At 48.1% G+C, this 20,484-nt stretch overlaps 1 protein-coding gene across 1 annotated transcript in view; it reads left to right on the top strand.

Annotated features, from left to right (window-relative positions):
- The window catches only part of DNAH8 (dynein axonemal heavy chain 8), a 13,985,216-nt gene that overhangs the window by 3,526,966 nt on the left and 10,437,766 nt on the right, over nt 1-20,484 (top strand). The window lies entirely within an intron of this gene.

The following is a 20,484-nucleotide window of genomic DNA, read 5'->3' as shown; positions in this document are numbered from 1 at the left end:
TGATATAAGGGAAGTGGAAGCATCCAACTTGACATATGAGGAAATGTTATGTGAATGGAAGGACAGGGGATTATTATTAGTTTGGGAAGAGTACGGCAGTTTAAGTTGTAAACATGCTAGAACGCCCATATTGTATCTCTTGCCCAAACTGCACAAGAACCCAGTTAATCCCCCAGGGAGGCCCATAGTTTCGTCGATGGGCTCAAATTTGGAAATGACATCGAAGTACATTGATTTTTATTTAAGGCCTTTTGTAACTGCTTTACCAGCATACCTAAGAGACGCAATGTATTTTTAAAATATGATTGTGGGTCTACAATGGGATCAAGAGTTTTTACTCATCACATTAGATGTGATGAGTTTGTATACCTCAATCAAACATGATTTGGGAATTCAGGCTATTCGTCACGTTTTTGCGAGCAAGATAAATCTCATTATTGTTCTATACTGAAATGTTGATTGAGATGATCACATACTGTCTAACCAACACATTTTTCTATTTTGATGATAAGTTGTATAAGCAGTTACAAGGTATTGCAATGGGCACTTGCTTCGCCCCCACTTATGCGAACCATTTCATGGGCTGGTGGGAGAAGCAAGTGTCCAGTTGCTTTTAGGAGTACGGGGAACATGTAATATTGTGATCAAGATTTATTGACGACATATTTGTAATATGGCGAGGGGATGTAAGCAGTGCTGAAGCTTTTATCCGGGCACTAAATAACAACAATTTATATAGAACTAACATCTCAGATCAGCAGCAACAAGATAGTGTTCCCAGATATAGAGGTTACGGTTCAGAATAATCAACTTGTAACCAAACTCCACAGAAAAGAAACTGCGGGGAACAGGCTTTTGTTTGCGTCTAGTGCCCACCCGTATAGCCTCATTCAAAGCATACCTTATGTAGAACATATCCGAGCTAAAAGAAATAGTAGTACCGCAGAGTAATTCGAGAAAGAAAAAGCTGTGATGTGCAAAAGATTTAAAGAACGGGGGAACACCCACAAAGTAATACGAACAGCAGTGACAAAAGTAGATCAACTGGAAAGAGTAGCCCTTTTAAATCCTAAACCTAAAATTAATCAGGCAGAACCACAGATTAGGTTTATAACCACCTACTCAAATCAGGCATTTCAAGTTCGGAAACTCTTTAATCAGAATTGGCATAGCCTGAAGACAGATCCAACTTTGGATAAGTTTTACATGAATTACCCCAAATAACGTTTAGAAGAGGGAGGTCTCTTAAAGATGAGCTTAGCGGGAACCTAGTAACATCACAGTCAAAGATTGATCATAAGTTGAATATTACTGGCTTTTTGTGCTGTATGCACTGCAAAACATGTATTAACAGTAGGACATTGCACTAAGCTCAAAGTGCCCAATAGTAATCGGGACTTCCTAATTACGGGCAGTTTTGATTGTAACACAGAGTTCTGTGTTTACTGTTTAATCTGCCTGTGTAAAAAACTATATATAGGAAGCACCAAACATAGGGCGAGAAAACGAGTTCTAGAGCATAAGAGGGCAATACGGAACCATAATGAACAGTCCTCGCCACTTCAAGTTGATGCATGGCCAGAATGACAAATTACTTTCGTATGTCATTTTAGATGCTGTAAAACCTCAACGAAGTGGCGGAGCTAGAGAGCGCCAGTTGAGGATTTTAGAGTCGAACTACATCATAGACTTTGAAACATTAATGCGTACAGGCTTGAATTTCTGTGAGGAACTGGCAATACATTTAGGGTGATAGTGTGTGATTCAAACTGATTGTTGGAAACATGATTGTTGGTAGCTTTAGTAGAGTGGAAAACCATTAGATTTTTATATTGATGTAACAATGGCGATTTGACTTCCTAATTGTATATGTAAGTGATAATATTTTTAATTGTGTATAGAATTCTTTAGATAATCACATTATGTAGTTTTTAATTTATTTCACTTTTTTTGTTTTTCTTTTGTAAATAGGACAGTGCATTCTGGGTTACTGAACAAACCAACACACTACTTAAAGGGTTTTTTACAACTATGAGTCACCTCTACGCATGATGAACAAGTTACTTACCTTCGGTAACGATGTATCTGTAAGAAACATTAGTTAGTTAGATTCCTCACCTTAGAATATCCCCAGGCGTCAGGCTGGATCCGGAAAGATTTTTGTAGCAATACCCCTTGCGCTTCGCTAGGCGTCGTCTGCGGCTCCGCGTCCGTCATTGGCGTTGTGCGCCGGAATGACGTCGTCGGAGTACTTAGACGCCGCCCTCGCGCGCTGACGTCAGTTCTTGTACATAGCTTTCCACGCCAGGGACGCTGAGCCATGCAAGAGACCGACACTGGTGCCAAAAAACTAGGGCCCTGGAAGGGAGAACCTTAACCCTAGATGTTGGTTCGCAGAACGGGGAGGCTAGGTGGGTCGGTGAGGAATCTAACTAACTAATGTTTCTTACAGATACATCGTTACCGAAGGTAAGTAACTTGTTCATCTGAAAGAAACACGTTAGTTAGATTCCTCACCTTAGAATAGATACCCCAGCAATACCAACCCCGGTGGTGGGTCTGCGAACCAAGATCACACCAGAAAGTCCTGGAGAACAGAACGGCCAAAGTGGCCATCTCTCCGCACTTGGCTGTCCAGGCAATAGTGTCTGGCGAACGTGTGTAGAGAAGCCCACGTCGCCGCCTGACAGATGTCCTGCAACGGGACTCCCCGTCCCAGGGCAGTTGTCGCCGCTGTGGCCCGGGTGGAATGGGCTCTCAGCCCAACAGGAGGGACCTTTTTCGCCAAGGAATAGCAGATTTTAATGCACAACACGACCCATCGCGAGATGGTCCGCTTGTGCACAGCTTTACCCTTCTTAGCCCCTACATATCCTACAAAAAGTTGGTCGTCCACCCAGAACTGTTTTGTGCGGTCCAAATAAAAGGACAGCACACGTTTTGGGTCCAGACGGTGGAGCCTCTCTTCATCTTTTGAAGGAGGCGGAGGCGGAGGTGGAAAGAAGGTGGGCAGCGTGACCGTTTGCCCGATGTGAAAGGGAGTCACGACTTTAGGGAGAAAGGAAGGACGTGTCCGGAGGACAACCTTATCCGGGTGAACCCAAAGGAAGGGAGGCTTAGCGGACAGAGCCTGGAGCTCACTCACCCGCCTAGCGGAGGTGATAGCTACCAGAAAGGCAGTTTTCAAAGTTAGAAGACGAATGGGACAGTTGTGAAGGGGCTCAAAGGGAGCGCACATCAGAAAAGTGAGAACGAGGTTCAAGTCTCACTGAGGCATTACAGGGACAGGAGGGTACATGAGTAATGCCCTTGAGAAAGCGTGAAACAACAGGGGACTTGAAAAGAGAAGGCTGATCAGGAAGCCGTAAGAAAGCAGAGATTGCAGCAAGATAGACTTTCAAGGTGCCCAGAGCAGAGCCCTGCTGGGCCAAGGAAAGAAGAAAGAGGAGAACCTCAGCAAGAGGGGCGGAAAGGGGATCCACAGCCTTTGCTGTGCACCATGCCACAAATTTGTTCCAACGGCAGGCGTATACCGACTTTGTGGAGGGACGTCTGGCTGCCAGAATGACATCACAGACTTCAGGAGGCAAGTCAAATGGCATCAACTGTCGCCGCTCAATCTCCACGCATGGAGGTGGAGGCTGGACAGGTTCGGGTGGAGGACCGTCCCCTGCTGCTGCGACAGAAGGTCTTCCTGAAGAGGCAGTCGTATCGGGGGATCGATGGACATACTGAGTAGCTCGGGATACCAGTACCTTCGTGCCCAATCCAAAGCCACTAAGATGACTTGGGCCCGGTCGCGCCTGATCTTCTTCAGCACTCGGGGCAGAAGTGGTATAGGCGGAAAGGCGTACAACAGACCGCAACTCCACTCGCGACGAAAAGCGTCTCCGAGCGAGTCCTGCCTTGGAAATTCCAACGCGCAGAACTGCTGACATTGTGCGTTCTCTTCGGTGGCGAATAGATCTAACCAAGGCTCTCCCCACTGCAGAAAGAGACCTTGCGCCACGTCCGAGTTCAGACGCCATTCGTGATCCATCATGCACCGGCGGCTGAGTTCGTCCGCTCTGGCGTTCAGAGAGCCCGCCAGATGTTGAACCACCAGGGTGATGCCCTGATATTCCAGCCATGTCCAGAGGCGCAGAGCCTCCTGACAAAGGGTCCACGACCCCACCCCGCCCTGCTTGTTGCAATACCACATGGCGGTGGTGTTGTCCGTGAACACCTGCACGACACTTCCCCGGACATAGGGAAGGAAGCCTTTCAGTGTAAGTCGGATCACCCTCAGCTCCAAGAGGTTGATATGGAGCTGAGTCTCCGCTGGAGACCAGAGTCCTCTGATCTCCGCCTCTCCCATATGGCCCCCTCATCCCAGGAGGGACGCATCCGTCACTACTACATGCTCAGGTTGGGGTAGGGAGAGGGATCTGCCGCTGACCTAATCGCGATTCGTGAGCCACCACTGCAGCTGTTTCGCAGTGCCCTCCGAGATCAAGACATGGTCGGACAGGTTGCCTCGATGCTGGGCCCACTGAAACTTCAGGTCCCACTGCAGAGCCCGCATCCGCCACCTGGCGTGAGGTACTAACAGGATACAGGAGGCCATCAGCCCCAGAATCCGCAGCACCAACCTGACCAAAATCCAAGACAGAGGCCGGAAGATGGAAATCAGGGCCTGAATGTCCCGGACCCGCTGTTCCGGCGGATAGACCCGGAACTGCACCGAATCGAGAACTGCCCCTATGAAAAGGAGCTTCTGGGAGGGACTCAGGTGCGACTTCGGCACATTGATGGAGAACCCCAGCGAGTGCAGGAGGTCTGCCGTAGTCTGGAGGTGGGAGACGACCTGCTGGGGCGAGCCCGCCTTCAACAGCCAGTCATCAAGATAGGGGAAGACTGGAACCCCTGATCTGCGCTGATGAGCTGCGACCACCGCCATCACTTTCGTGAACACCCGAGGGGCACTGGTGAGGCCGAAGGGGAGCACGGTGAACTGAAAATGCTCCTGACCCACCGTGAACCGCAGGTAACGCCGGTGGGCCGGCAGGACGGGGATGTGGAAATAAGCGTCCTGCAAGTCCAATGCTACCATCCAGTCTCCAGGGTCTAGGGCAGCTAGAACCTGACCCAAAGTGAGCATCTTGAACCGTTCCTTCCGGAGGAAGGCGTTCACGCCCCTGAGGTCCAAGATCAGGCGTAGGCCCCCTTTGCCCTTCTTGGGAACCAGAAAGTAGTGGGAATAACAACCACCACCTACTTCTGGACCAGGAACGCGCTCGACGGCCCCTTTGGCCAAGAGGGCCGAAACTTCCTCCCGTAGAAGATGCAAATGATCCCCCGACATACGGTGGATCTGCGGTGGCATGGCTGGAGGGGTCGTCTCGAAGGGGAGGGAGTAGCCCTTTTGGACGATTTGCAGCACCCACCTGTCCGACTTGATGGAGCGCCAGTGGAGCAGGTGATGGCGGACTCTGCCGCCCACTGGCGTTGAATGGGCCTGAAAGCTCGGACTAGGACGTTTGTCCTCACGGCCACAGCAGGCAACTCCAGCCCAAGGGCTTCGGCCGCCTTGCGCAGCACCACTGAAAAGGCTGCACCCTCCTCTGAGGCCACAGTCGGAGGAGAAATGAAACCAGCGTCTGGGGAGGTATCCAGACCGTTGGCGTCCCCCAATTCCTCTGCCCAGTCCTCCGAAAGTTGGGCCTGTGCGGCCATAGGGTCCTCAGACCCCTCCCAGTCGCCCTCGTCATCCGATTCCCAATAAACGGGAGGAATGATCGGAGCCGGACGGTAGTTGAAAGGGTCACCCATCGGCGCCGGTGATGGCGTCGGACGGCGCCGCACCGGCGTCGGGTCCGGACCGGGGCTAAACCGGGGAACGACGTCGACCGGGGACGGCGTCGGTGGTGGAACCGGTGTCGGCGCCAGCGGAGGAGGCGTCGTGAGGTCGACCGGAGTAGCACTATTATTTCACGCTTCAACGAAATTCCAACCGCTAGCCATCCAGTCAGACAAGGAGGGAAGGATGGTCCTGGTTAAAGGCACTTTGAGGGGCACACTATGCACCTTTATAGCAGCGTATGCGCCGAACGTGGGCCAAAGAAGCTTTCTCAATACCCTACTCGATAAAATGGAGCACTTTGTAGTAGGGCCAACGATTTTAATGGGGGATCTTACTTGGCAACCTGATTTAGACAGCGCTCACTCACACAGATCTGGCACTGGCTCCTTCCCTGCAGAAATCAAGCAAAGAATGCATGACTTTGGGCTGCAGGACACTTGGCGTACTTTATATCCCAAACTAGGGACTACACATTTTATTTGCACGTCCACCACACCTACTCACGTTTATATTTTTATCAAGATCTTCTCACTTGCCATTTCAGATCACTGTCTGCTATCGATCTGCTTACAGTGGCGATCTACCCCAACTACGTCCCCCAAATGGTACTTCCCGGTCTCTCTTACACGAGACAATGTATTGTGTACTGAACTAGGGGGAGCAATTACAGAGTACTTTAAGGTGAACAGGCCTGAAGACACCTCCCCGGGTAACACTTGGGACGCCTTTAAGGCAGTTATTCGAGGGAAGTGTATAGAACTTAACACCACTCTGAATAAACGATGGGCGCGGGAAATGGAAGGACTAGAGAAGGAATTAGAACAGTCGGAGCAGGCACACAAGACCAATCCCACCAGGGTGACTCTGCGCTCCCTCACGGCACTGCGCGGCAAGCTAAAAGCAATCTATAACAACAGAACAGAGTACATGCTCTTAAAACTACGCCATGTCTCTTATACTTAAGGGAACAAAATAGGCAAACACTTAGCGAGGCAACTAAGAGAGAAATGAGAGAGGGCATACATTGGGGGCATGCGAGATGGGAATACTGGCCTAGTTCACTCAGATAAGGAAAAGGCGGACCTCTTTGGGGCATTCTATAGGACACTCTACTCTAAGGAACCCAAAGGCCCGGACCTGCAGGATAGCTATCTGCGGGCCCTGCGGTTCCCCCGAATCTCTCAAGCCACGGAGGATAATCTAACGGCCCCTATCACTATGGAGGAGGTGGGTGCGACCATCTCAGCTCTTGAACTACAGAAAGCCCCAGGGCCGGACGGCCTCACAGCCCACTTTCATAAAACCTTTCCCCCCAACCTCATCCCTCACCTCACAAGCATCTAAAACCAGATGGCAGAGACAGGTGATGCAACCTCCTCGATGGCCAAAGCTGTGGTCACCGTCATTCCCAAGCCTGGGAAAAATGTTCAGCTCTGCGCTTCTTACCGTCCAATAGTTCTCTTAAATTTAGATCTGAAGATGTACTCTACTATCCTAGCTAACCGGCTACAGGCCTTGATGCCAGACCTGATCCACCCCGATCAATCTGGTTTTATCAAAGGGCGTCAGATACACGATAATATTAGACGTACAATACATCTAATTGAGAAAGCCAACATAAGGGAGATACCAGCGGTCTCGGTGGGGCTGGATGCTGAGAAGGCATTTGATCGGGTGGATTGGGCATTCCTTTTTCACGTCCTTGTGGCTTTCGGCTTCGCAGACAAACTCATTGGCATGATTAAGACCAACTACTCACAACCCCGCTCCTGAGTCCAGGTCAATGGAGTGCTTTCAACCCCGTTCTCCCTTACGAGAGGCACTAGACAGGGGTGCCCTTTATCACCCCTGCTATTTGCATTGAGTATTGAACTGTTCGTAATGTCCATCCGAAATAACTTGGCGAATCAGGGAATACCCTTCGGGGGGGACAATCACAAACTTTCGCTCTTCGTGGACGATGTGCTCCAGACACTCGCAAACCCGTCGCACTCACTCCCTGCCCTGCAACTGGAACTTGCCATATTCAAAGTTGTAGCCGGCTTCAAGGTCAATCTCACCAAATCCTATGTACTTAACCTAACACTACCGGATGCAGAGACGCGCATTCTACAATCCCAATCCCCTTTGCAATGGTCTAGCCACTCTTTCCAATTCTTGGGGATTCAACTAACACCTCGAGTAGAAGGGCTCTATTAAGCCGATTTTTCGACCGCGCTCCTCCAAATACAGAATGACCGTAAGCGGTGGAAACCCCTATTCATTTCCTGGCTTGGCCACATCCATGCTGTCAAGATGACCCTGCTTCCAAAATTGTTGTATCTTTTTCAGGCCCTATCCATAGACCTAGATGGGGCTTTTCTGCCTAAAATCAAATCCTTGATCACAAAGTTCATTTGGCAAGGAGGGCGGGCCCGATTATCCTTCTCCATTCTGCGGCGCTCTAGAACAAAAGGGGGGGTGGGGCTGCCAGATATAGGTTTATATTACAAAGCAGCACAATTACGGATCATTACAGAATTGTTTAAATGGGAATCTGGGAAGCATTGGCTTCTTATGGACAGAGGAGTGGTGGGGAGGTCGGTGTGGGATCTGATTTGGAAACCCAAAAAAGAGCAACCAGCAAATGTATACATTAGCACCCCCACGCGCACTGTACATAAGGTGTGGGACTCCATATCAGGAGATGAGGCCTGGACCATATTCCCTTCTCCATACACCCCGAGCTACTTTAACCCAGCCTTTCCACGAACTCTACACGAAGGCCCGTTCGACGACTGGAGAGGGGGGGCTGCGTTATGCTTGATCACTTATTCCAGAATTACGACATCCTAACCTTTGAAAAATGCAGACGGGAATTCCACTTACCACCAGATAAGCACTTCCACTACCTTCAACTGCGACACTGGGCACTAACCCCTTACATACATGATAATGCCACTAGGGAGAAAACGGGGTTTGAGAAGTATGTGAGAACAGTGGGTTCCATGAAAGGGGTGATCTCCTTCCTCTACAATTAGCTTCTTTCCACCACACGTGCGGCTCAACCAAGATACATGGCTATGTGGTAGGACATGGTGCAGCGAGACATACACGACAGGGAATGGACAACGCTCTGGTCCCATATATCGAAATTCAATCACTCCTTAGAGCTCAGGGAGGCACATTTAAAAACTCGAATGGACTGGTACCTTCACCTTGCCAAACGTAAACGAATCTTCCTGAACACGTCCGATAGATGTTGGAGGGGCTGTGGGCTACTGGATGATTTCCAACATATCTGGTGGGACTGTCCCACCATACGTCTCATCTGGGAGGAAATCTTGGCACAACTTAAAATGATGTTGGGATATCCTATACCGACCACCATGGAGGGAATCCTCCTAGGAATTCGAGATCCCTCTCTCGAACACCAGACCACGGCCGACAAAGCCATCATGTGGATGTGTATAGGTGCAGCGAAACTAACAATTGCAGCAGCGTGGAAGAGGAAGGCAGCACCTACCCTCTCAATATGGCACGTGCGCCTCTGGAAACTCCTCTGCCTAGAAAGAATGGCAGACATTTTCTGCGACGACTATAAAAGCTTTGAATATAAGTGGGGTCCATTAGACGCCTTCCTTACACGGAGGTTACTTCTGGCCGTGTGCCCCCCATCCCTTAGGGACATGCATCTCTTTCAATTGTAACAATCTATGCTTCGGCCCAGCCATAAACCCAGCCTTCATCAGTAGAATCACCACCCAACACTTTGTTAGTGGGAGGGGGGAGGGCATAGGGGGATTTTTGGGTTAATTGTTTTGTTTTGTTTTTCTTATTTTCTTTTGGACTACCTTCCCGGTTGGAAAGGTGGAGTGTTAATTCGTCACGAGGCTATGGACTGTGAAACCACATAGTAGAGGAAAAGACATACCAAGCCCATGATCTCTCTGAAACTGTTCTGGTCACTATAGGTGGTCTCCTTTCCAGAGATTGATACAACAGTGTCCAAGACGTGTTTCTCGGCTTTGCCTTCAAGTGACATGTTGTATTGTACTTTATAATTTGAAAGAAACGCATAGTGATAGATTCCTTACCTTAGAAATTCCCCCCAGGCGTAAGATTGGATCCGGAAAGTTTTCGTCAGCAGTACCACTGCGCATAGGTAGGTGGCATTGTGCGGCTCCGTCCGTCGTCGGCGTCGTGGTTGCCGGGATGATGGTCGCAAGTGCTACTTAGACGCCGCCCACGCTCACTGACATCAGTTCTTTCTTTTTCCGTGCCAGCAAGCACAGATTTGGGAAGAGCAGGAACCCCCTGTCAATTTTTGACTGACTTTTTGAGACCTTTTTGTGAGAAGTTGGCCTGGTATATGCTGACCACCAATTCAAGTGGGCACCTGGTATGAGTCCAAACAACCCTTATTGATGATTAGGTTAAAAACAACCTTTATTGAAAGCTATCCTAGTGGTAGCTATGGAGAGCAGCCATCTGGCTAAGTTTCGAAGGAATGTAAAGCAGCTTGGTTGACCAGATTATAGCCTCCTGAATGACCAAATGAAAGGAGAACCACACAAGGTATATATAAAATATATGTATTTATTTCTAAACACTCTCTACTAACCTATTTATGAGATTAGAGATTAAGATACACAATATTAAAACACTAGAACGACAGTAAATAGCACAATACACAGTGGGCCCCAGGGGGAGACCAAACCATATACTAAGAAAGTGGTATAAGAACCACGACTTGACTAGACACAGTGCCTAGAGCATGTAGAATCGCTGGGACCCTAAGGAACCACCCAAGGTAGTGACACAGGGGACCCACGGGGGATGCATGCAGTGTGAGAACACAGCTGTGAGCTCCGTGCAATCCTATGGGAAAGTCGCGGTTGGAAATTTAAAGATTAAGGACACTTAGGAGAGGACTTTGAACAAACCCTTTCAAACTTAGAAGGTTCTAAGGCCAGCACCCATATGAGCACCGGAGAACTCGTGTTACCTAACCCAGGGAACCTGGGTGAATAGGTGTCAAATGGTATCAGGAATCTTCGTCGTTTTCAATGGCATGATGCTGCAAAGTGCTGCTGGCGTGAAGAGGACAAGTGTCCGGTGTGAACCAAGCCTGGATCGGAGTTGTGAAGAACCTGAAAGTAGAAGGGACAGAGTCTGGGTCACTTGCCAGTGACCAGGGGCTCGGTAGACGAATGCCCACCGATGTCGGGTGTTTCAAGTGCGAAGAGGTGATGCTTGACTCTGCAGCCACGGGGACCAGGAGATGTCGACGATGACCAAAGTCTGCAGGCGAGCTGTCCCACGAAGGATGTCGAGTGCTGGGGGTGTCGGTGTCGGGATTGGAGACAACCAAGCCTTGGCAACTGCAACCCACGCGGTCAGAGAAAAGATGCTTCGGTGAGGAACAGCAAGGTCTTGGGGACTCCCCAAGCGATGGAGAGTCAGAACACGTCTGGAGCAACCAGGTAAGCCCTTTGAAAGTTAAAGTTCCCTTCTCAGGGACCCACAGGTTGACCGACCAGGGATCGTGAAGGGACATCGAGAGGAATCACAAAATACCAGCCCACGGAACACTCGTGGAGTGTATGCCGGTAATCTTTGGTGGAATTACTGCTCGGGGTCTGGACTACAAGTAGCTCAAAGCAGAGGCTAAGGGATTGCCAAAAAGCATATGCTACTTCAAATGTGCACAGTGTCCAGGGGTTCAGGTTTCACGGTCCCTACAAGGGCTGCGGGTCTCAGGTTTGCTGAGAGCACTGGTCGGCCTCGGAGAAGCTTAGGAACCTGTGAGAAGGTGGCCTGATATATGCTATCCACTAGTTCTAGTGGGCACCTTGTATCAGTCCAAACAACCCCTTATGGTGATAGGTTAAAGACAACCTTTATTGAAAGCTATCCTATTGGTAGCTATGGAGAGCAGCCTTCAGGCTAAGTCTTGAAGGAATCTAAAGCAGCTTGTTTTACCAGTCTATAATCTCTTGAATGATCAAATAAAAAGACAACCACACCAGGTATATATTTAAAATATATGTATTTAGGTTAACACACACCCCTCTAGTCTCTTTATGAGGCTGGAGTTCGAAGTACTTAAGTTACAAGTGAGCAATCATCAGTAATAGCACAAATACACGTTTGGGCTCTAGGGGCGTACCAAACCATATACCAAAAAAGTGGTATAAGAACCACGACTGAACTAGACACAAGGCCTAGAGCCTGTAGAATCGCTGGGACCCCAAGGAACCACCCAAGGTAGTGACACAGGGGACCCACGGGGACTGTATGCAGTGTGAGAACACAACCGTGGGTTCCCGTTAGGAAATTTAAAGATTAGGGACACTTCTAATCGAGTCAGGACCAAACCCTTTTGGACTTAAGAAGTTCTAGGGCTAGCACCCACGGGAGCGGAGTACTCGAGTTACCTCACCCAGGGAATCCGGGTGCATAGGTGTCTTTTGGTGTCAGGTCGCGTCGTCGATTTCAATGGAAGCCTGCAAAGAACTGCTGCTGCCGTGAAGAGGAGAAGTGTCCAAAGAGATCCAAGCCTGGATCTAGGATGGAAGGAACCTGAAAGAAGAGGGGACAGAGTCTGGGTCACTAGCCAGTGACCGAGGGCAGAATGGACCAATACCCACAGATGTCGGGTGCTTCAGGTGAGTTGATGGGTGTCTTGACTCTTCAGCCACGAGGTCCTGGAGGTGTCGACGAAGTCCACGAGCCGGATTCGAGCTGCCCACGAAGTCTGATGAGTGCTGCGGTGTCGGCGACCAGAATGGACCCAACTAGCCTTGGCAACGGCAAGTCACTGGAATTCAGAGAAAGGACTGCGGTGCAGACCAGCTAGGTTTGAGGGACTCACCCAGCGAGGGTAAGTCAGGGCATGTCTGGAGCAACCAGGAAAGCCCAAGTAGAAAAGGAGTTGCCTTCGTGGGGACCTGCTAGCCAACGGGCTAGTGATCGCGAAGGAGCCTCGAGCGGTCGCACTTGAAACTGGCCCATGGGTCACTCGTGGAGTGGAGACCAGCAATCTTCAGTGCAGGAGGTGCTCAAGGCTGGGGCTACTCGGAGCCCAAAGCACAACTTCGACGAAGCCAAGGAAGATGCTGTTGCTGCAACAGATCATGGTGTCCAGGGGTCACGGTTCCACGTCACCCACGATAGCCACGGGCCTCAGCTTTGCTGTGGACCCAGGGTAGCCTCAGGGAAGTCTGAAAATCCACCTCTGGTGATGCAAAGACTTCGGCGTCCGGCAGGAGCTTCAGCGTTGCAGACCGGCCAGTTGCTTCTTTGGTGCCTGCCAAGCAGGGGAGTAACTCCTTGACCCCAAGGGAGATTTCTTCCGTCTTCTAGTCGTGATAGAAAGTCGAAGGTCCAGGATATATGATACAGAGTTTCGTCCAGGGTAATCTAAAGTCTCAAGGACTGGGTTCCCATACTTATACTAAGTTTGGGAGTTGGATATACTCTAGCGACCCACCTATGGGAGGGTTTGGAAAGAGGGGTGGTTACACCCATTTCCATTGTCCAGTTTCGCTTCAGAGCAGGGGCAGGTAGCCCCTGCAACCGGTTTGAACTGGACTATGCACAGGGACACCAAGTGTGCCCCCAGTGCAGGACTTCAAAGCACCAGAGAGTGCCCCGCCCAGCTCCAATACACATCAGCCTGTCTGGGGAGGTGGTCACACCTTCCTTCGACAGGAAACCTATTGTCCAGGCCTCCCCTGCCGGAGTTTCGGTCAGCAGCAGGAGGCCAGACCCGTGTCTGTGGCAGAGGCATCCATTTCGTGATGCCAGGGCTCAGGAAAGTCCTACCGGGTGTGAACATGTCTCCCCCTCTAGAAGGGTGGAATGCTACGCCCGCCGCCAGAATTGGTGGGGGGGAGGTAGTATTCCAAAGTGTTTGACACCAAACATGACATGTTTTGATGCAGCCATTCCAAAGTTAGCATTTACCGCGAGGTTAAAATGCACTTAAGAGTATATGGTATGGCTGTATCACAGAACAGCCATAAGGAAGTATTTCCGAAAGCTGCAGAGGGGCTCAGCTCATGTTTGGGCACCCTCTCACATAAAACCAAGCACTCTGCCTTCAGGATTGTCAAGGCCTGCCATAGGAGTGGCTTATAGGTTTATATGTGTCTGTATAGGGTAATGATATAGGTAGCCTATACCACAGTAAGGGGTTCAAGCACACCCTTACCCAGGCTGCAGTAGCAGACCTGTGGTGTCATTTTGGAGTGCTTCCCAGGGGTGGCATAATATATGCTGCAGCCTTTGGTAGGCATCTGAGGTACCTATGCCCTAGGTACATAGTATACCATATACTAGAGGCTTATAAGGCACTCCAGAATCCAATTAGATATGTACCTAATGTACATGGAAACCATTTTAGAGAGGAAGCAGCTAGGCTGTGGTCCTGATTAGCAAGGCCACAGCCAGACTATGGTCGAAAAACAGTGAAACACCATCAAAAGGTGGGGGTACCCATGTGAAGCAGATCCTACTCTCCTACAGGACCCAAGACCGGTTGTTCAGTAGCAAAGTTCTTGGAACACATGTGGGCAATTTGGTGGAAACTGCTGAAGCTGTGAAGAAGGTTTGTTTCCCTTTTATCTGTTTTAAATTGTTTTATTCGGATAGCTTACTCATATTTTAGCGATAGCATATAAAGGTTTTTATTGTAGCTCACCCTGCAAACTTAGGCAGCAGGCCGGATCATGTTGTTCTCTATAAAGAGTAAGCAGAGGTTTTTGTTGTTTTGGTCTCCATTGTACACTAACTGGTTATTTTATATATCCCTTGCAACGCAGACTAATACCTGACTGATGTTCTTATTATTCAATTCATGTCTATTTTTAGCTTTTTATTATATTTATATGAGCTGTATTGCACACTGCCATGATGACCGAATTTTTTTTTTTAGATGATGACCATGTACATATTTTTATTATAATATCTATTCTTACATGTAATTAATTTGGGAAAAAAGTTTGTTTAGAAGAATTTTAGAATATCTATAAGGAAGTATATAGAACAGGTTATCTTTTATGAATGCATTATTTAGTAGATGATTGTAAATTGATTATTATCGTTAATATAAGGTATCCCTAAGTTGTACTTTGTTCATTAAAATTTAAAATGATTTTCCCTCTCATTTAATCGCAGTGGAAGCACTATGGTTTGAATAGCAGTACTTTGTTCATAGAAATTAAAAATGATTTTCCCTTTCATGTAATTCCAGTGGAAACACTATGGTTCGAAAAGCAGAATCGATGGAGAGACGGAGTGGTAATTCACTGAGAAGTGGAATCCCCAGAACCTCATTGTTAATAGCCCCAAAATATTTATTTTTGTATTCTGAAATTGCGAGATTGCACATTGTATATATTAGAAATGCCTTCCTTTTTTAGTTAAATACTGTTATAATGAAGATAAAACGTACGCAGGTAACTTTAAGCGTCTTTATTCTGTCATCCACTCTCCGCAACTGACAGCATGTCAACATTCCAAAGTGAACTCTGGCGGAACGTTCCAAGAGGGAGGAGGGGCGGGGGAGAGGGGGAAGCTACCACTGGGGAAGAACAGGGAAGAACACCATGGAGGAGAGAGCCAGGAGAAGAAAAGAGAGATTGCAACACATCTCCCTACGGAGGGAAAGGGAAAAAACAGGGGAAAAACTGGAGAGAAGGGAAGAGGAGAGCCTCAGGAAAACCTGAGGGTATCAGGGCTAACAACCCAAAGAGTGATAACCCCCAACCAGGAGGCAGGGGTTCCCGCAATGAAAGAAAGGAGAACAAACCCCAGATACAGATTACAAAACAGTTTCTTGAAGGACAAATCAGGAGATTATATAGTTGGCAATCGGATCTCTTCCCCTGATGGAAGCAAAAGGGGTAATCCCCGTTCTCAAATCAGAAGAGGTGTGATATGCCCAAATACTTTCTCTTAACACCTTATCTACATCCCTATTACTGGTACAAGCTTGATGAATGAGATCTTTGATCCAACGCATTGACATCCGAATGGGTTCATTGTCCCCTTGGGCATATACAGTGGATTCCTCATGCTTGATGCCCAACTCACGAAGGAATGTCTTCATTTCATGGGATGAGAATTTGATATCATTGTTGGTGACTATGCAAGCTGGCACACCTTCGCAAGCGAAAGAGTCTCTTAAGAAGTCAATAAGGATTGTTGTAGAGACACGTGAGGCACACTTGTATTTGATCCAGTGAGACCTGTAATCCATAAGAACAATAAAAATCTTTTAGGAACTCCTGATTGTCCCACGGGACAGATTATCTCCAATGCCAACTTAGTCCATGGAGTCTTTGGAACTGCTGTGGAATTCTCAGACAGATTACCAACATTCTCTGCAGGCAAACTATTAACAACATCAGAACCTGATACCGCATGACCCACCTCTGACACCCCCCTTCTACAAGGGTATTGGCCCTTTTTTTCGAACTTATGTGCACTCCCGTGGGGGGTTTGTCACAGGCAATGCAATTTACTCTTTGGCCTTTTCCAGTGAACACGTCTGAGGAATTGTATACATTCCTGCTGGTTACATCCACCTCATCAGCTACGAGAACTTGTTCTTTACTGTTCGGGTCGAGTACAATTCCCAGCTCTCTTTGATGATGCCAACCCAACAGATTAGACCCTTTGCTTACCATGTATACTTTGCCCCATGTGGATCTTCCTTTGAATTTAATACACACACTCATCATCCCTACTAAAGGAATGTTCTCATTGGCATACCCTACAGCTGAAATGTCAGGCTCCAGAATTCTGGGACAGGAGGTATCAAACATGTCATTTATGGCATCGATATTGAATAAGGTTACCGGGGCACACGAATCAGCCAACACATCTATAAGCTTATTATTCACGAGGATGGAACATTTAGGATGTTCAACCGACCTGTGTATACTGATTTGCTCCTGTGAACTTGGGGAAACTTGACAGTCCCTGACTTTTACCTGGAAAACATACTTTGGGGCCAAGTCCCCTTCACTGTGTACTAATTTTACTCGATAGTTTTCACTGTTGTTGCACACTTTACCCAGGTGCCCCTTCTTGTTACATTTTACACACGTGACATTTCGGGCAGTACAACGTTCATCATTTGCAAGGTAATTGCTGCTGCCACATCTATAGCATTTCAACCTACCCTTTTCACTGACAGAATGGTTGTCTTTGACCTCTCCAGGTCTAACTTTTAATACCTCGTTATCACAGGAAGTGGCCTGTGCATCACTACTATTGCGAACATTGGCAATCAGTTCACTGGGAGTCTTCATCTCTTTGATACACCTAGCAGTGTGTTCTACAGAGGCTGCTATACTACCCGCATCTTTTAAGGTCGGGTTTTTTGCCAGGAGCTTTTCTTGGTTTCGACTATTGTTTGTGCACCTGACAAGTTGGTCCCTGATGAGAGAATCAGTGAGTTCGCCAAAGTCACATATTTGTGTCAGGCCTCTAAGTGCTGCTATATAATTGGTGACTGATTCCTGCTTGCCTTGGATGCGGCTAAAAAACTTATGTCGCTCCAGCACTACGTTTACTCTGTCACCAAAATGTATTTCTAACTTTAACAGTGTAACTTTAAACTCATCCGTGTCATCCTCGTCCTCTTCTAGTTCTGGTTCAGGTAATGTGTCAAAAATCTTCCTACCTTGTACGCCTAAATTATGCAACAATATGTGTTGTTTGCGAACTGGCGAATACCTTTCGCCGCCTATGGCAATGAGGTATGAGGCGAATAAATTTATCCACTCCTTCCAGTGAATTACCGGTTCCCCGATTTCACTGAGGAACGGAGGAGGTTGGCTCATAGCTTGTCCAGCCATAGTGGGAGGAGTAAGCTATCACGTCAGGCGAACCGGACTTCCCACAGAAGAGAAGGTAGCACTAAATCTGGATATAACAGAGGTGAAAGGCAGGGAGCATACACCAAGCTTGGAGAGGAGGGAGAAATGATTTCAATGCTTAACAAACAAAATGTGAGGACAATGTGAGCAAATACAGCAGGAACTGTAGAATACCCTATACTCTAATACACCTTAACCTGAAGCATGAGGAAGACATGGCTTGTAAGCAATACACACTAAATCTTATACTTCGTAATACCCTGACGCATGAGGAGGGCAAGGCTTGTAATCAATACGCAATTACTCTAATACTTCGTAAATACCCTCGATGTATAAAACATGTAGAACTAGCTATGCACCGTACCCCAAATTGCATAATACACCCTCAGAGGCACATCACATGCATGGTCGTAATTACTTTTGGACACACTAATGAAAGACGCATGTGAAATGTAGAAAGAGTAAGTACGAACAGAATAGGCACCACCACAGGAGGGCGATATATAATAGGGAATGAGGAAAAGAATTGAAAAGGGGAATAAAGAAAGAGAGACGAGGAGGGACAATGCAGGAAAATAGAAGCAAGAGGAGAACAACAACAATTAAGCTAGGAAAATGATCAGGTAACAAGTACAATGGTGGCGCTATAAGTTGAAGTACGAACACTGGATGATAATGCTGGCTATGGTGAAAACGACAAAGGGCTGCACGAAACCCACTCAGTCTCCACCGCAAGATGTACTGTACCCCAACAGGAGGCGCAAATAAGTAAAATAGCACGAACAACCAAATGCAGGCTGCGATTGCCTATGTTCGCTGTGGAGCCAGAATCAGCCGATAATAACATTTTACTTGGCCAAAGGAGAAACACCGGTCTGCGGCAGAGGAACCAACGAAGATCTCCGCCCGCTGTAGTCATGACGCAGCGTCCACTACTCTCCTCAGATTGCCTCAATGCTGCCTCATACCCCGGTGCACAGGGACCCAGCAAGGAGCGTCTGCGAAGAAACGCCGCCCACTGGAGGGCGTAAGGCGGAGTCGGCCTCGTCAGCGTCCAGAGAACCAGGATACTACAAGGCGGAGACAGCGTAGAAGACAGCCGATGAGGGGCCTCGCTGGACAGGTAAGAGCCGCAGAAAACAGGTACTTGCACAGGAACCGGCACCAGAGTGCACACAGTCCACAGCCACTACAGAGCAGGACCACCCCAGAGCGCAGAACCACACCAGCTTCCCACGGACTCGTGAGAAAGAGTGTGACGGCAGCACACCTCACGGGGGATTTGCCCACAGATTTCAGTTCTAATCTCACCAAGGACAGTTGCTGACTCCTGGCACTCCGCAATTTCCACAGATGAAGCCCCCACACGGCCTGTGTTGGTTTGATGAAAGAACACTTAGCAAGAGTTCTATACGGAGAATTGGGCCAGAGGAGAGGGCACTTGAGGAGCACAATTTCTCCAGTGCCACACTAGCGGCCACCTGAACCACTCTTCCCTTATTGGCTCTTCCTGATGTGATGTCTCGAACACCCACAGTGAATGGGACTGGGTACCTCACCTGGAGGTACCTCGTAGCAGGTTTCAAGGATACACGGTGCTCTGGAGTCAGTCAGGAACTCCCTTGAACCTCGTAACTGAGCAGGAAGTTGCCCCAATTCTGCCTCCTCACAGGCAGTGTCCTGATGGAATTTTAATCCGGTGCAGAAAGGAGAGAGCACTGAAAGGGAAGATGACAGGAGTGTCCCCCTTCGCCAATTCGTCGCCAGTGTTATAATGAAGATAAAACTTACGTAGGTAACTTTAAGCGTCTTTATTCTGTCATCCACTCTCCGCAACTGACAGCATGTCAACATTCCAAAGTGAACTCTGGCGGAACGTTCCAAGAGGGAGGAGGGGCGGGGGAGAGGGGGAAGCTACCACTGGGGAAGAACAGGGAAGAACACCACGGAGGAGAGAGCCAGGAGAAGAAAAGAGAGATTACAACAAATACCTTCTCCCATTTTTCTTCTAGCTTCCCTTCCATCTATCGTTCTATTTATCTCTCCCCTTATCCTTGTTTTTCTTTCTCTCATCCATCAGGATACATCTCTTATGGTATTTAAAAACAGATAGGATATTGTGGAGTAAAACTATTTTACTTTACAGTAATTTATAATTTATCGTTGTCTGAAATGAAACGGGTAAACATATAGAATGTATAAAAAAATGTATGTAGCAACGGTCCAGCTCTGTGTATGTTTTTCAATAGAGCACGTGTGATAATGGTGGGGGTTCCTTTGAAAAGGACAGTCTGTACACACAAGTCTCTATGACCCAGTTGAAGGCTACGGCTGAAACACGTCGGTCAGTTATCGCCCTGTCTTGCTCAAAGGAAATGAATAAATAAAATGTACTACGCAGCTCATTGATGCTGTGCTGCTTTGTTTTACGGATTTTCATGTTGGAGAGTAGGGGTTCTGTGAACGCATTTATGTGATATACCTCTGCAGGGTTGGGGGCCCCCAGCAAACTGGAGGTTTTGTGGAAGCATCAAATGGAGGGGGCATGACCCGCTTTCTCACTCGCACCAGCCGTTGGACTTCCATGGCAATTTGGCATTGTGAGTTGGCGAGACAAAGGGAGATGAGGGAGGCAACACCCTCCCTTTGATAACTTCACATTCCTAGTATGTACTTTTGCGTGGCAGCCACCAGCACTATGCTTTTTAAATTGACAGGTGTACTGCAAATGCAAGAATATACACGAGAAAATGGCAGTAGAAATCACGC

This window comes from Triturus cristatus, chromosome 6 (genome assembly GCF_964204655.1).
Source record: "Triturus cristatus chromosome 6, aTriCri1.1, whole genome shotgun sequence".
Taxonomy (NCBI): domain Eukaryota; kingdom Metazoa; phylum Chordata; class Amphibia; order Caudata; family Salamandridae; genus Triturus; species Triturus cristatus.
The sequence above is the reverse complement of the archived record's forward strand: the minus strand, read 5'-3'. Positions and strand labels throughout refer to the sequence as shown.